The sequence below is a fragment of the Drosophila navojoa genome, chromosome 3 (assembly GCF_054131105.1).
Source record: "Drosophila navojoa isolate 15081-1374.11 chromosome 3, UAZ_NAV_1.0, whole genome shotgun sequence".
NCBI lineage: Eukaryota > Metazoa > Arthropoda > Insecta > Diptera > Drosophilidae > Drosophila > Drosophila navojoa.
Window position 1 is genome coordinate 23,706,526 of NC_142891.1, and position 17,514 is coordinate 23,724,039.

Below are 17,514 nucleotides of genomic sequence, written 5' to 3' on the forward strand. Positions count from 1 at the left end.
GTCCACTTCAGTAATGCATATAAGTTCCTTTAGCATAACACTCTATGCTTGGGTAATATCGCTTAAGCGGCTTTCACATTGTTGTTAAATTTCCATAGCTTTGCATAGCCAGCACAGAAATATCCCTGGCCAAAGATAGCTCTCAGCTGTAGCTCATATTCGTGTCAACTTGCTTCAATTAATGCTAATGGGTTGCCTCTTCAGTTGCTGCAGCTATATTCTGTGCATTTAATGAGCTCGCTGAGCCCAGCCTTGCCCAGCCCTGGCCAGCCCATATTTAACGAGCTGCCGGCCGCCCCTCAGCTACCATACCAACTGTGTAATCTTATGCTCAGCTTATGCTGAGATGTTGATGCCTTGTTTGCTCTAAATATAACTGATTTTGTTTTTGTTATTCTCGCTCTCTCATTGCAGGTAAGTCGCACAAATATTTCGCCACTTAACGTTCGCAGCAGCGAACTTCCCTCACCCTTAGCAGAGGGCAGAGATCAGCCCTGTATGTAGGCTGTTTATATTTAGCATTGGGTAAGTCTATCGCGAAAAGCAAATGCCTTAAAATACGTACATATGCCAGAAAGAACAGCGAACGGAAAAACAACAACAACGTCTGTACGTAGGATGGAGCAGGAGAGCAGGATTGAATGGGATTGAAAGATAGAGAGAACAAGAGATAAAACACTTGTAAACTTACGGAAACAGCAGTTGAGAATTGCTGTTGGGTCACCCCAAAGAACGCGCTAAAGTTTTGCCCTTTTTCTATAGATTTTTATGCCAGAGCCTGGTGCTTATACTAATTTATATGGCTTATATAGGTGGGTTTCCGCGTACATATATTTGAACATACATACGTATATATGTATGTATATAAAAATATACACATTGTGGTCGCTTTGGGGGCCGTCTTCTTGAATTTCTTTTCATTTGTTTGGTTCGGTGTATTAGCAGCCAAAGGGCAGCCGCAAAAAGTGGGTGGCAACCTGTTGAAGTTCGCGGACTGCGGCGCCAAAAAGTAAACAACAACAAAAATATGAATTGCTCCGAATGTCTGGCAGCAGCAGCAGCAGCAACACACAAAAATAAATAAATAAATGAGCGGGAGAGCGCTGGCCTCAGAGTGAGAGCGAGAGTGAGAGTCGGTATAACAGTAACGGCGCAGAGTGAGAGAACAATTCAGCTAAAGCTAAACAAATAGCGGGAAATATAGTCAAGCCTTTAACACTTCAGTCAGTGCAAAAAGCTTTAGCAGAAGGCAAAGCTTTCATGAATTATTTATATTTTTCCTTTCCATAGGAAGTCGTTCTGCGGCATATTATATTTAATTTTAAATGTTTTGACTTTGTATTAAATAATTTTACATTATATTATTATTAAATTATATATTATTATACATATGTATTTCTAAAATATTAAGGATGTTCGTCACAAGTTTGTGCTTTAAGCTTTATATATGCACTGCTGCAATGTTTCATGTGCTGCCACGCAAAAGCTTTTAAAGCTAAAAGCATACTTGTTATAACGGGAAATTGGCATAAGGCAGAACAGAAACGGTTTGCTAAAATCTTTTTCTAGTCGGCTCTCCCTCCTGCACTCACTATTTCTCTCTCTCTTTCTATCCCGCTCTCCTTCTCAGTCACTCTCACGGTCAGTGGCCGGTCCCCTCTCCCCCTTCTCCCACACTTTCGCTCTCAATGTTTATCCGCGCGCAGATTGAGAGCTTTTTGCATTTTGGACGAGTTGCTGCTGCTTGGGATGTTTTTGCTCTGTGTCTGTGGTGCAATAGCGAGAGACTCGATATCTGTCGTCTCTGTGATTCTATATGGCCACAAGTGGCCCGCCGTCGAGTGCTGCTGCTGTCTGCTGCCTGTTGTTGGCGTCGCTGTCGCCGTCGCCGTCGACGTCAGCGTTACAGTCGCTGTCGGTGTCGCTGTTGTCGTCGCCGTAACTCCGAAAAATCCAGTTCCAGTTTATCCCCAGCAGGCAGCATGTGCGGACGTTGTCGTCGTCGTCGTGGTTGTCATCGTTGTTGTTGTTGTTGTCGTTGTCGTTCCTGCTGTCTTCGTAGCTGGTCCAATCGCGTCGCGTCTTCGACTGTTGTGGATGCTGCAACCTAAGCCGCATTCGTCGGTCAAATGAACAGATCAAAATCGACTCACGATCGCCGAAGTCAAACAATGTTAGCAAATTGACTGCAAACGTCTCAACATCTCAATAAAGTGTGAAATTTAAATCAAGTGATATACAAATTGCTTGCGCATGATTTGGTTTTCATTTCTTATCGAGTGTTTATCGAGGGTGCATTGTGCGCGCCATCAACCTCTTAATTTCTTCATTTCCCATTAATCAGCCACACAATTACCATTAAATATATGCAGGCGAAGCAATGAGTGAGCTGTTATCACTATCAGATGGCACACACCTTGTTATTTCTGCTGCTGTTGTTGTTGTTATTATTATGCGTGTTGATTAGCGCTGCTTATCACTGGATTGTTGTCTATGGTTTCGTTTATGACACCGCGCCCATTCAGTCCCATTTCCAAATTTTGTTGTCAGTGCAATATGCCAAGTCTATGCAGTTTATCTGAATGAAACAAAAACAGCAACCAGTTGCATTTGTTATACAAAAATATATACGTAATATAAATAAAAATAATATTTTTATTCTGTTTCGTTTTGCGTGACAAATGTGTCATTTTATTTGGCATCATCATAAAAACAATTTGAAAGCGATGAATCAAGTCTCATATCAAGATATTAACAGAATCTCTAATTAAATTAATGGCCCAAGCATTTACTTAAGCCACACAGTGCTCATACGCCCCAGTGGCTCGTTGCTCGCTGCTCTCTGCTCTCTGCTCGTTGCTCATACGACGCGTTGTCTGCGCTGTCAAACCGTAACAATTACCAAACAGATTTGGCTCATTTGACGTCTTTATATTCATCATCTGTAAATACTGCGAGGCCATCAAATCAATTTAGCACTCGGCGCTCCATCAAAAATGTATACAAATGATTAGCATCGATTTACATTTATCTTTATGTGTATTTGCCCAGGCCGCCATGAAATCATAAAAGTTCAACAATTTCATGTAAAAACGCATAAAAATCAAATGTACGAAGCATTTCGGGTCACATGTACTGCGCATTAAGGCGACACGGGCGGGAGGGCGGTGTGGCGCTGTGGCTCACAAATTTCAAGATATTTTATCGCATAATTTGCAGCGTACGTGTTTCTATTGCCAAAAAAAAAACATGTGTTGATATACTGATGCTTACATACATATATATGTATGTCTATAAATTCTTATATAAATAATTTAGATGTTTATATACATATATTTATTTATATATATTTATATATTTATTATAAGACACTAATGACTTAAATCATTTATATAAATATATTCTTCGATATTCTGATGCAATAACAAGCTTATAAAAATCTTTGAGCTGAGCTGAAGCAAATCTTGATAGCTATTCCAAAATTCTATATAATTTGTAGACACTTCACGATCTATCGAATACATTTATTCAATGTTTATTTCTTTTCAAGTTTATAGACTTTATATTGAATGCATAATGCATTTGGAGAGATCAGTAGCTCGGTCATAGCTTCAGATACTCTTCTTAATTTATATATATGATCAAATTCAGTTAGTTTGAATTACGTAAACTATTAATAAATTTTCGACAAACTAAAGCATATATTTATATATACTGTATTAAAATATTAATATACATTTTAATACATCTCACAAATTTTATACTTTGTAAGCACTGCTATTTGCAATTATTTTTGAATACCGTTTTAATTACTTATTTTCATGTGTGTATAGATATTAAAGTTCACTCAATTATATTGGTAATATAAGAATTTAATAGCAGCTTGAAATGTAACTACTTTGTTGTTAGTTTACTACATAAATGAGTATATATAAATATACTCATATACATATATTCTAAATGTGGTCAAATGCTGCATTCCGTCGCTGACTGCGCAAATTGTTTGTATACAAAACCGAAAAAATTAGTTGCGCGGCAGTCTTTTTTTTGCCATTTTGTTTGATTGCAAACCAAAAAACAAAAAAAAAACCAAAACATAAAACACAAAAAATCCACCTCAAACGCTGATCAAAGCTAACTGCGCACCGGACGCACGCGTCGCAGTCGACGTCGCAGTCGCCGGAGCTGTCGGCGCTGTCCAAAAAGATTTTGCGTCTAGCCGAAAATTCACAACATTTGCATTCAGCCACACACACCTAACGGATGCAATATCAACAAACGCGCACGCAGATACAAAGATACAAAATGTTTATTTCTATTGGCGCTGCGCACGTTTTCAGCGTTTACATTAACCGACGTCACAAGACCAAAACCAGACAACGCTGTCGGCAAAGCAAAAAATAAAAGATATAAAAAAATTGTTAATTGCCCGCATGGCAATTGTCAACCAGCCCCCCACCCCTCAACACGCACTCACACACACACACACACACAGCCCCCCACGCTACGCTAGAGCTGAAACTCAAAACTTGAAAAAGATTTTTTGTTGTGATTGCGATTGCATTTGCAAAAATTTGTCCGTCTGCTCTGTCTATGACATGAATGTCTGTAGCTGTTGTTATTTGTTATAGTTGTATTTCATTTTTTACTTCTAATTTGGATTATTGTTGGTTGTGAAGCCAGCGGCCAGCTCGAGATGCGTGTTGGACTTCCACAGTATCATTCAACTGAATCGATGCCGGGCAGCTAAAAAATGTCTTTTTCTTTTTTTTTTTTTTATTTTGATCACATATGTGACTGTCTGTGACAGCTAATTGACAAGCCCGGGGGATCAATTAGACTGCGTTAGCGCACAGATTTGAAAGCAATGCAATTGCCCGATTTTGGTTACCCTTCGTGTGACTTTTAAGTCCACTTGGCCACTTGGCACTCGAGAAATGCCAAAAATGCTTAACCTACATTTTCAAATTATGAGCCAAAACCCGCAACACGAGACACAGCAACAGCAACAAAAAAAAAAACTCATTAAATTTTATGCAACCCAGCTGCAAGGTAAACGCATCAAAATGGATACAGCAACAAAGTATTGCATTCGCGGCACATCAATTTGCAATGTCCATCCATAAACTGGACCCGGTTCCACCAAAAAAAAAAACATATATAAAACACGCACATCGCTAAAAGATAACGGAAGACGTTGTTCCTAAAGTCGAACCGACGAACGGACGAACGGACAGACAGTGAGGCGCAGCCACAAGCCATTTAATTAAATGCGCTTTAAGCCCTTTTTTGGGCTACTGCGGCAATTTCTCATTTCATTGCACCCAAGCTGAGATCAACGAATTGGTCAAACAACTTGAAAAAGGCTGGAATAATATAGAGATATTTAGATAATCAGCTTTTACTTATATTAGAGTATATCTAATCCGTTACAATTAGTCTTTATGCATTTTACATGCTTCATATATTTTTATTAAATTTTAATTATTCAATTATTCGGATTTATTTTGACTTATTTTTATATTCCAAAAACGTATAGCAACTACATTCAAACGTCAATTACAATCAAACTCATTTAAATATATCAATCTGTGCGCAGCTTATTAAACTACACTTATTTAGAGTATCAAAGTCATCGGCTTGTCATTCAGGCTATTCATCTTCCACTTTCGTTCGAGTGCAGAGCTCACAAAAATCATTTATATATATCGTCGATAATAAAAGAAACCAGTTTCTGTGTCTTCTGATGGCACCCGAAAGAATGCCGATATGAAGAGCCTGGACCTCTCGCAGTGCCCCTAAAAACTGTATTAAATGATGTTAACGATGCCCTTTGGGTGTTAATTACAAGTGCAATTTTATCTGAACAATCGACGGTCATTAAGTGTAGCGAAATGATCCGCCAATGTGCTAATGAAACTGACGAACCTTGAAATATCGCAGCCAGCCCCGGCCAGAGAAACAAATCAACAAAATTACAAAGCTAATACAGAATGAGCATGGAAAATTTGAGACAACAAATAATGAAAAAACAACAACGAATTTTAAGAGAACTTTGCACAGATTCATTCATTCAATTAACCAGAAGCAACAGCTTTTTCTTTTACTATATTATAAACAGTCCGAATGTCGCCCATATATCTCTCTCTGTATATATACATAGATATAAATGACTTTGTTTATAGATAAATTTAGACACAACCGCGAGCATGAAAACAGAGAGCAAAACAATTGTGTTTCACCAGCGAGAGCACTAAATATTTAAATATGCAAAGTAAGGCAATGATCGAATACCAAAGTGGGCTAGGGGCAGGCCAAGAGGAGTGCTTGAAAAACTCTCTAAAAAATTTAACTTGTGCCACTTCATCTCTGAGGGTACCTTTTTATAGGCTTCGCATGCCCTGTTAACACAGAAAATAAATATTGACGAAGCGTATCAGCATGAAACCTGAACCCTTTAAGATCACAAACTATTCAATGTCCATGTCAATTCTGAAACAGATATAACTAAATATTAGAGAGCATACATACAGCTGCAATCATACACAAAAAATACTGCAAGCACTTAATGTTAGACAAAATAAAATTTAATGATACTAAATAGTTAGAAAATTTGTAACGAATATTAAAAATAACATAATATATCATTTTTTTTTTTTAAATTTATATACAATATTTAGTGCTCAATCGTACTACTATTTATATGAGCTATATATATTACATCTGTTCTTCTTAAAATTGTTTCAGAGTACCTATTATATTTCATACTTATTCGATATATATTTATTACTCTATTTGCTTATATATATATATATATTTCATTTATAAAATAACTTATCTGTGTTGCTATTTATAGGGTATCTCGTAGCTCCTCTTACTGCCAATTACACCAGTCCCCTTTATTTATAGGATATCTTGTAGTCTCCTCATTCTGCCAGCAACATTTCGTCATGTAGATTTCGTATCTATTGTTTTGTTGCCACATCGCATTGTCTCGCGCCTTTGTCTGATATTAGAGGACAGTCTGGGTGGGGGCGATGTGGGTGCTGATGAGCCATACAATAGCTGACAGCTATAAAAAATAAATGCCTCTTTGAGCAATTTGATTGACTGACACAAAGCCCACCCAATTTGGCAGGTGTCATCAGGACAGGTATGCACTTGCTAGCAATCGACTAAAAGAGCCCCTCGCCACACATTCGCAAGTGATGGAAAGAAACAAAAATATTATAATATATACTCAAAATATTTGTAATATTTTGAAACCTTAAAGATATTTGAAATTTCTCTTTAAATATACCTAATAAAATATTGTTCTTAGTGGTACAAGAATAGTTTGGGAAAATTGAACCCACTCCACAGATAAGTTTACGATATCTGTTTAGCAACCAATTTGATTGAGAACAAAATGCCACAATTATTTATTTATGACACATAAACATCTTTTATGTCAACTCTCGAATAAAATAATTTGTATTATTCGGGCGGGACTTAAACGGAAATCTCTTATCTCAAATCGAACATAAGGGCATTTAATAGGCTTTGCCGATCAGCCAGCCCCAGCCCCAGCCCCAAGTCATCTCTCGGCAGTTCCATTCAATCTAATCTCTGACAGGCGAAGCTTACGGCAGCTCCCATACTCTGCCATTTCACTTTGGGCTGCTCTTTGGCCACAAACTTGTTCAAACAAGGGCGAAAGGCATTTCAGCAACACCTGTCTAAAAATATACGTATGTATGCATGTGTGAGTGTGCGTGTGAGTGTGTGTGTGTGCACATAATGATGGCAGGACACGACTTAAGCCCAGGCAGGCGTGAGTTGCATGACAAACTTTGATTAGCCGTTGCTCTTCCTCTGGCCAAGCTGTCAGGCCATAACGACAGCGCTTTAATGATGAATCGCTATTTAAGTTTACGAAGCAGTCGCTGAATTCGCCCAGGACTAAATCAAATTCCCGCCCTACCATTTGACCATGTTAAGTGACTTAAGTGTCGTCGAGAAGTTTTTGGCTCTTTGTTTTTATTTTTGTCTCTTTATTTTTATTTTTTTCTGTTGTTTGATTTTATGCGAAGACTTGGCACTCTTTGTTGATTTTTTTTATTTCTCTCTTTTTGTCGTCGGGCGCTTATCTAATCAATAATCACGAAAAATGTCAAAATAGCAAACGTGCAAAATCTGTGGGGACATTGACAGCAACAAGGACGAGCCCCAAAAGTCCCATAGCCCCAATCCTGGACCGGTTTACTGTAGTGAAAGCGAACGTGCTCGGCCCTTAAAAACAAAACAAACAAAGCAAAAATCTGACAAAAGTTCAATGTGTATGTGTGTGTGTGTGTGTGGTTGTGTAAAACTTTTAAGCAAACAATTGTTGGCTGGCCCTCGACAGGCTAATAAAATCAACATCCACAAGAGCAGAGCAGAGCTACATAACACGCATTCGAAAATTGTCAATATTGATGGCTCTGCCTCTACTTAATAATGGCTTTGGTGGTTTTTCACGCCACCGACATTTGATAAAGTTATTCCGGCCTGCCAACTTTCTGTGGCTCCGATTCTGCACACTGGAAAATGGAAGCCGGTTGATGCCATTAAAAAAAACATAATGGTGGTGGCACCTCTACCTCTACCTCTACGTCTACCTCTACCTCTACCTCTACCTCTACCTCTACCTCTACCTCTACCTCTACCTCTACCTCTACCTCTACCTCTACCTCTACCTCTACCTCTACCTCTACCTCTACCTCTACCTCTACCTCTACCTCTACCTCTCCCTCTACCTCTACTTCTACCTCTACCTCTACCTCTATAACTGTATCTACATTTACATCAACATCTATATCTACCTTGCTTCCATCTATACCTTTAAAGCTTAAGGTATGAGTCTATAGTACTACATCTACCTTGCCTTTTACCTCCACCTCTACATCTACATCTAGCTCTACCTTAGCCTCCACTCCCTTCATTTTAAATCACCTTATCATCATTTCATCAACATAAACACAAACTTTTCACATTTAAAGTATTCGAAAACATTTACTAAATTAGCCCAGTCGCATTTACTTCAATGCCCATCCATGCAGCCTCCAATCCATGGGCGTATTTGATTTGTCTTGAGTGATGCAAAGCTAACGTTTCTTTTTGGCCAAATAACGCACACGTGAGTGCTTCTCAAGTCAAATAGAAACAAAAAACTTTGTCCACATTTACTTTGCATGGCCGCCTGTTACCCAAGTCGTCCTCCGACTCTGATGCACTGGCAATATGTTTGCCTGGGCTCTCGAATTAGAGGCGCCATAAAACCCAACACAAATAGACACAAAAGGCCCGCCTGCCAAAAATCAAAAACTTTACCCAAATGCTCTATTTCTATATCAAACACACATACACACACACACACGCACACTCACACAATTGTGTGTATACGAGTTTTGGTTTGCCAACTTTTTGCTGACAATTTGCAACTTTTGACGTCGCAAACGTTCCTTTCATTCATTGCTCTTTTATTATTGTTATTGTTTCTGGTATTTTTTGTTTTTTGTTTTTTTGCATCCTCACAAAACGGTTTCACATTTCAGCGCGCCTAGAGAACTATGCAGCATTGTTGGTTGCCTGCCAGGCGCATGACAGCCGCTCTAACGTCAAATCGACCGACTGTAGCTGAGCCGCAGCCACAGCCCGAGCCCGAGCCACGGCGGCGACCAAAATGTTTGGGTAAACTCATTTTAAATTTCAGCCTTCTGCATTTGGCCCGCAAATTCGTGGCAACAAATGTGCCTACCCACACACTAAACATTTGGCCAGGCGGCTTTTCACAACTTTTTAAAGGGCGACCACTGCCTGTTTATTAATTAACCACATATATACACAAATATATATATATATATATATGTGTATTCATTTACAAATTGTTATCATTTCACTGTTTTAGTTGGGCAATTCAAGGAATCGCTGCACATTGTCAATTCAATTTCAAAGGCCTGACGGCAAATTAACTAACTAAATTTCTGGAATTGTTCACTATATTAAAAGCTCATTAGCGCTGCATTAATATGTCATGAAATAACTTAACAGGAAATTTAGGCTTTCCAGAAGGAATAGGCCTACAACCGATAGAGATAGTTAATCAAAGTATTTTTTATTTTACATTCGGAATATGATTCAAATTTTATGGACTCACAATAATTGTAGTACTTCGAATAACTTGATTCTGTTCATCCATATTTTATTTCCTTATATATGCAAAAATATAGAGAGCAGCTGTTTAGAGAAAATGTATGGTTAGCTTAGTTCAGTCATGGACAATTCCAGTAATTCAGTATATCACTCTCTCTTTCGCGCATTTCCATCTCTCTCTCTCTCTCTGGCTCTCTCTCTCTCTCTCTCTCTCTCTCTCTCTCTATCTATCTATCTTCCTTTCTTTCTCTTTCTCTACTCTCTCTGTGTTTGTCTTTCTCTATATCTGTATCTCACTTTCTTACAGTATCACGGACAGAGAAAGGTAAATAGAGAGGGAAAGAGTATCTCTCTATCTCTTTCGCTCCCTATCTCTTTGTCTCTCTCTCTCTCTCTCTCTCTCTTTCTCTCTATCACGCTCGCTCTTTCTATGTATATGAGATATTTCTAAATACATAACGAGACCAGAATCAACTTCATATCTGAAATCATTTTATAACTTTGTTTTGTTCCAAAAACTTTTTCTATCCCTCTGAATTGTGCAACCCTTAAAAACCTTTTTGTATAGGATATCTCTCAGTCGATCATTTGTAACTATGGCAAATTTATAATTTTTTCTATTGCGTTGCTGTGCGGTCTTTGATGCTTCTTTAATTAGCAAAAACTTTGTTGTGGTACAGCTGTCATGCTGTTGTTGTTGTTGCTTTTGCTGTTATTGTCCTGGGACCTTAGACAGGTGAACGTTATTTAGCCACGATGCTCATTTGAATTGCTAATCATTTGATTTTTTATGCATGGACACAAAAGAATCGGCCAGAAAAGATGCGCGAGCGTCTAAGAACTTTTTAATGATGTTGCAGCCAAAGCGTAAAGTTTGAAAGCCGAAAGTCAAAAGAGAATAAGAAGAAGAAAAAATTTAACTCTAATTTGGTTTTAATTAATGCGACGTTGCTGCTGCCGCTGCCGCTGCCGCTGCCGCTGCGGCTGCTGCTGCCAAATGCAGCCAAAGTGGCGTCCGCAAGGGAAAACCTGCATGGGATTTGTCGAAACTACTTCAGACTTGGATACAAAGTTTTTGGCTGGCTGCCAAAAGGGGCAGAGCACTGCTGTTCTGCTCCAAGGCGATAAACCAAGTAAGGCGTCAAAGCCAACGCTCTGAATAGTGCACATAAAACACAGAGACCGAGCGGACAGAGCTGCAAACGCTTGCAAATGCGATGTGCAATGTGTTGCATCAACTTCTCAGCTTTACAACTGGGTTCAATGCAAAAATCATGACCGAAAACTGTTACACAAACTTTGTAGCACTGCAGACGATGCAGTCTATGAACAATGCTGCCTCGTTTGCCAGCCAGCCAGCTAGTAAAACAATTTTAATCTCTGTGTAAGACTTTGTAGGAGAGGCGAAGTGCCTGCTAGCCAGCGAATAAAAGGATTTCTCGAGGTTTAAAGCTGAGAAGAAGAAAGTGTCCCCTGCTTAAACTATTAAACTGCGCTTTGACTAGCCAGAGCACCTAGCTAAGGCATATACATAAATCAATATTTCCACAAAAATTGTATGCTTACATAATACAGTCGAGTCCCGAAAAGGCAAAGGGATTCGTTTTTCGATTTGCACAGAAATTCAAACTATCGAGAATCATCGAAACCGAATTTTTTCACAATATAATATTTTTTCAATTTATCGCGATTTTTGATTTACAAAATATATCGAGAAATATCGAATGGGTATATCATAAAATTGCTTACACATCTCTCTTCAATCTTTACCTTAAATATTTTCAAGTTAAAGAAATCACAAATGAGCCATACTCTTAATAACTTACTCTAGTTTTCCTTTTTTTCTGTGATACAACTGCATATGCATAGCTAATCTGAGGACTTAAATTGGACTTTTATTGTTTAACCTTTCCGTTAAATGGATATCATTTTATGTAATGTCTGCTCTACTTCAGTCCAGGCCTCAGTTTGCGCATACACGATTCTGCTTTCACTCGCTAATAAAGTTGATAAATGGCAAATGTTTTGGGCTTGGGTCTGGGTCTGGGTCTGGGTCTGGTTGAGTGCCTGAGTGCCGGCCCGCTTGATTCTGGGTAACCTCTGAGCGCCATTTTGAATTTCACGCCATTAGATGTGGGCAAATGTAGTAAGATTTGAGAAATTGCGCATCATTAGAGGCAGACAGGCCAAACGGTGTCGAGTGTCGAGTGTCGGCTCTCGGGTGATTCGGCAAAGTCATCAACAGCCGGCAGGCAGTACAGGAGGCGCCTTCCGCTCTCCTTTATTTACCCAGCAACAACAACAACAACAAATAAAAAAAAAAGTCGCAACTTTCGTAACATGTATGCTCAATATAAATACAAAGCAAATATGTATAGCATATTGCTCATACACTTCTGCACAGACATAGACATTCTGCGAAACAAATAAACGTAGACTTTTAGGCCGAGTAGGCTGGACTGGGCAGGGCTGGAGGTTGGCGCATTTGTCAGCCGTTTGTCAGCGCGCTCAACATACGCCGTGACGTTCTTGATTTTCCGTCGCATAACCTGCTCGACTGTGACGTAATGTGCTTCTAGACTAGGCAATTACCTCCAAAGACGCCCCCACCGTTGAAAATAAACATGCGGCCCCACCCTCAATTCAATTCCATCGGCAACTTGATCAAAGTAACTGCAATTGAGAAAAGCAAAAACGGAAAGAAAAAGAAAAACTGTGAAAATATTGCTGCCTATCCGGGCATGAAATATAATCAAAATTTGTGAATGTGGTTCAGACTATTCAAAGTATTTCAACTTGTGCACAAACTTCAATTTCAGCATTTGCACACATTCAGATTGCGCATACGCACCGTTTCACAGTTCAACTGGCAAATTTCCAATCTGGAACAAAAACTTTTGCCCAAGAAACAGCGCACAATCAATGACTCGGCCAAACAAAGCAATTTTACCAAACAGAAGGTGATGCAACTGCAACTTCAATTGCCCCGAAGGGTTTGCCATTGAGCTTAAATGATACAAGCTGATCTTTTGCATTGAATTAGAACTTGAAGGGAAATAAAAGGTCAGAGCGATTAAGGAGTGCTTAAAAATGAATTTATTGATTTCAATTTTCTTGTTTTATTGCTGATCAAACACCAAATATACTTTTAATTGGATTACTCTTGGGTTTTGATATCTATATAGAATGAAGCTAATTCCAGTTGATTTCGGCTGGATTCAAGAGTAGTATAGCTTGTTAAGATAAAAAATTCTATGAATTGAAAGATTAAATTTTAAATGTAATTTAATTTTAATGAAAAACTAATCTTTTTTTAACTTAATCCAATACGAATGAAAACTGTTCAGCATATATTATGTATTTATCTTTATTTAATTTGTAATATATATATATATATATATATATATATTTTTTTTTTTTTTTGCTTTCGCAGTCAAATTTATTTTTTATTTCTTTGTATTTATATATTTCATTTTTATTTTATTTTTTATAATTTTTTTTTTTTTATTTTCTTGAAACAATCATATTTTTTATTCATTTATTTCATTTTTATTTGAAAGAATCATATTTTTTTATTGATTTCATTTCATTCATTTTTATTTTATTTAATTTATTTTTTTTTATTTCCCTGAAACAATTATACAAAATTTTCGATACAAATTTATTTTTGTCAGCCGCTAAAATTATTTGCTAGTTAAAGATCTTATATGTTCTTATTTTGAAAAAAATTTTTATTTACAATAAATCTATAAATCAATCGAATGCAAATCAGTAAAAAATATAAATTTAAGAACCTCAATTTGCTTACTTTTAACTCGTGTCATTGCACAGGTAACAAACAATTAGACAATGGTGCTGCCGCCACATGCAAAAGCCTTGCAAAGCCAATGCAGAAAGTTGCAAAGTGACCTAAAAACGTGCCACATCAACGTTTCTTTGATTTTGCTAGCCTGAATGTGCTTGCCGCACAAATGAACGGCAGATCGAGGCGGCAAGGTGCAAGTGCAGCGGGGCGCCACTAAACATTTTCAGTCAATTGTGCAAAAACAAGCAAAGTGCTGAAGAGTGGCTCCAATAGGGCCGATGGTCCCATGAATTTGCTGACTGCAGTCTGCAGTCACCAAGGGGGACACGGTGTGGCTCCAGAGCTAGGGTTAACCGGGCGTTGGTTAGTTAGTAAGTAGCAACAGCTGCAAATGTAAACAGAATGAGGTCAGTTCTAGTTCTGCTGCTGCTGCTGCCGCTGCTGCTTGTGTTGCATGTTGCTCGGGCATTAGGGCAACTGTTGATAGACGTTGGCTACTAATCACCAACTCTACTGGAGACCCTTGCACAGCTATCTACACACACACACAAACACACACACACAGTCGGACACAACGAGGAACAGACAAGCCACATGCAAATGAAGCCACAAAATGACTTTTAAGTTGCTGCTGACCCATTCACAGCGCCAACTTATTTGCTTGTGTAAACTGGCGCCAGAGCTCTGCCAGAGTCCTCTGGCAAGAGGATATTACAAATTTGCCATCATGTTTGTAATCTCTCAGCTAATTAGTAAACATCACTTGTCACTCTCGCTGAAATGCATATATTTAATATATACAGGGTATATATACAGGGTATTACAGAGCATTTCCTGGCTGTTGCGAAATGAGCTCAGTCGACTTTAAAATACCTTTCTCTATTGACTTTGGCATTCTTCTGTGCGCCGACTGCGTATGCTATAAATTATAAATATGCTGCGTCATTTTGATGCGCTGTGACAGTTTTGTCTACTGCGTTGAATACCATTCATCCCGCCTACTTGTCCTCTCAGCCAATTAATTGTCAATTGCCGCATGCTCAAGCCCTGCTCTCGCGCCTCAGTCCCCTAGCCCCACAGCTGCTGGACATGTTTGCCGGCGATATAAAGTCATAAAGCGCTGGCCCCAAAGTCAACAACAAAATGCGGTAGGCGACCCGACGCGTCGCTGGGTTAGGGCGTTTGTGGTGCGAGCTGGTGAAATGCAAACACGACCTGCGAAAAAGCACGAGACAAAGTTTTTTTTTTTTCATTTTGCTGCGCGTTTGTAAAGTACACACAACATTTCAGCAGAGACAGAGCTCCAGTTCCTGCTCCAGCTTCCGCCCCAGCCTGCTCCTGCTCCTGCTCCTGTTCCTCTGTTGCTGTAAGATGCGCGTACGCAGTGCGAGCTTTTTTCACAATTTATTTATGTGTTTAATAACGACATCATCAACATGTAAATACGAACACACTCACGCACACACACACACTCTCGCACACAGAAACACGAAACACTTCCGCCGAAGTGCGGAGGCGCCTACGCCCAGGCGAGAGTAATAAAAATGTCGCTGATTTGACAATGTGCCGTATGTCTGTGTGGCTGTTAGAGAGCACCCTCTCTGGTAATCTACTCGGGACAAAGGTCTATATATTATGCATTAATTTTGGATGACTTTAAGCCTGCTATACGAAGTGACTCTCATGAAAATTACATTAATAAAGCAGACAACTCATTTAGTCAATGCCAGACTCATTTCCTGGCTTAACAGCTCCAGGATGGAGGAGGCGGAGGCGGAAGAGGAGGGGGCACAAGCTGTTGCGCCGAGCAACTGAGCACAACATATCCTGCCAACGCCAACGCCAATACGCACTCATCGCTTATGCGTCAATGCCACAAAACGGAGCAAACAAACATTGGCTATAAATAAGCAGCTAATAAGGATAATTGCCTGCTTTACAAATTGTCCCGCTCTGGCATTCAAAGTGCTCCACGGCCCCAGGCTCGTTGCGGCGACTGATTGGGAATGGGCTCTGATGGCAGCGAGGGTGCTCGATTTTTCGCCTATTTGTATTGCACACATATCTATGAGTCAAAATAGTAATAAATTGCTAAAGAAAATTGCGTGACGCTGAAAGAAAAACGAGCCGAGTTAGACGGAAGGAGAGAGAGAGAGGGAGGGAGAGAGAGAGTCAGAAAGCCGCAGTTTTCGCAACATATGGCGAGTGGGCAAGTCCTTTGAAACGCATATGTATTTTGACTAGCTGTCTACACACACACACACAGGCACACTCAGGCACACTCAGGCACACTCACATCTACATATTTATGAGAGACAGCCTTATTTATGGTCGTGCGGTGCGGCAAATTAATAATACGACTTTCTTATTTGTTGGCTCGCAGTTTCTGTAATATGTAAATAGAATTTGTGCGCTGACTGCAACAAAACCAAAAGAGAGAGTGAGGGAGAAATATGCACAGCTAGGTATGCCCCATTTAAAGTCCACATGCGATAAATATCAAATGAGGGGCATTTCTTATTCACTCAAGTAGACAGTTTATCCATAATTACACTTTGAAAGCATGCAAATAATTAGACTGGGGAGAGGGTAGCGCCGACCTCTGGCGAATCAGTTCAGCTCATTTGGTTACAAAAAATCGATAAATCACTAAGAACATGACAATGAAAAGCATGTGAAACATGAAAAGCTCATGCTTTCAAAAATCAATATTTAATTTGAGAAAATTGTGTGATTTTATGCGATATTTTTATGAGATACCTTAAGCAAGTGTAGAGCATATGGATAATTTAAATATAAATTATGCAGTCTTATCTGTGAATTCACAGTTTAACCTAATTATCTATGTTAACTCGCTGTTAACTTTCTGTTTGCCTGTTACTTTTCAAACTTGGCGTTCAATTTTAGGCTCAACGGTTACTGCAACAGCTCCCTTAAGTTATACGACTATATATTTTATAATGCATATCTATTAAATAAGAAATGAACAGTTTAGCTAATTTAAAACAAATATTCGGTATTACTATTCTTAAAGCTTTGTAATCTGTAAACATAAATGATATATTACAATACAATAATAGACTTCAAGAGCATGATATCCTGGCTTAGGCCAATGCCAAAGGTCTTGGACTAATTTAATCTTTAATTTAATTTTCCATATGCTATCAAACATTTTCACTTTATTGGGAACATTCTTACATGTTTTTGTATATATACATATTTATATTTACTTATATATATTTACATATTAATTGTATGACTTCTTAATAACCTGCTCAATATATTTTCTGAGAATTTTGATTAGTAATCCCAAGTAAAGCTTAATGTTTATATTTGCGTAAATCAAAAAATTTCCAACGATCAACATTGCTTGGACTTTTTGGAAAAACAATTTGCAATTGAAATTCTGCTTTGATGATGATGAAGACAAATACACAAATACAGAAAACACAAAACACACATAACATAGTAAACTTGTCCAGTTGACTTCTGGGCCTGGGCCTTGTCACCTCTCTGGCTTCCTTTCACATGTCCTT

General features: G+C 38.7%; 1 protein-coding gene and 1 long non-coding RNA gene across 3 annotated transcripts in view; both read left to right on the forward strand.

The window, feature by feature from the left end:
* Positions 1-463, forward strand: part of LOC149091898 (uncharacterized) — a 56,876-nt gene extending 56,413 nt beyond the window's left edge. Inside the window, exon 4 of the long non-coding RNA XR_016196417.1 lies at positions 415-463. This is a non-coding gene — a long non-coding RNA (uncharacterized LOC149091898). The remainder of the gene's footprint in view (positions 1-414) is intronic.
* A 1,326-nt stretch (positions 464-1,789) lies between these two features.
* The window catches only part of LOC115563375 (Phosphodiesterase 1c), a 70,214-nt gene continuing 54,489 nt past the window's right edge, over positions 1,790-17,514 (forward strand). For both annotated transcript variants that reach the window (XM_089257461.1, XM_030386164.2), the window contains exon 1: positions 1,790-2,213. The gene's annotated coding sequence lies outside the window, so the exon portion shown is untranslated. The remainder of the gene's footprint in view (positions 2,214-17,514) is intronic.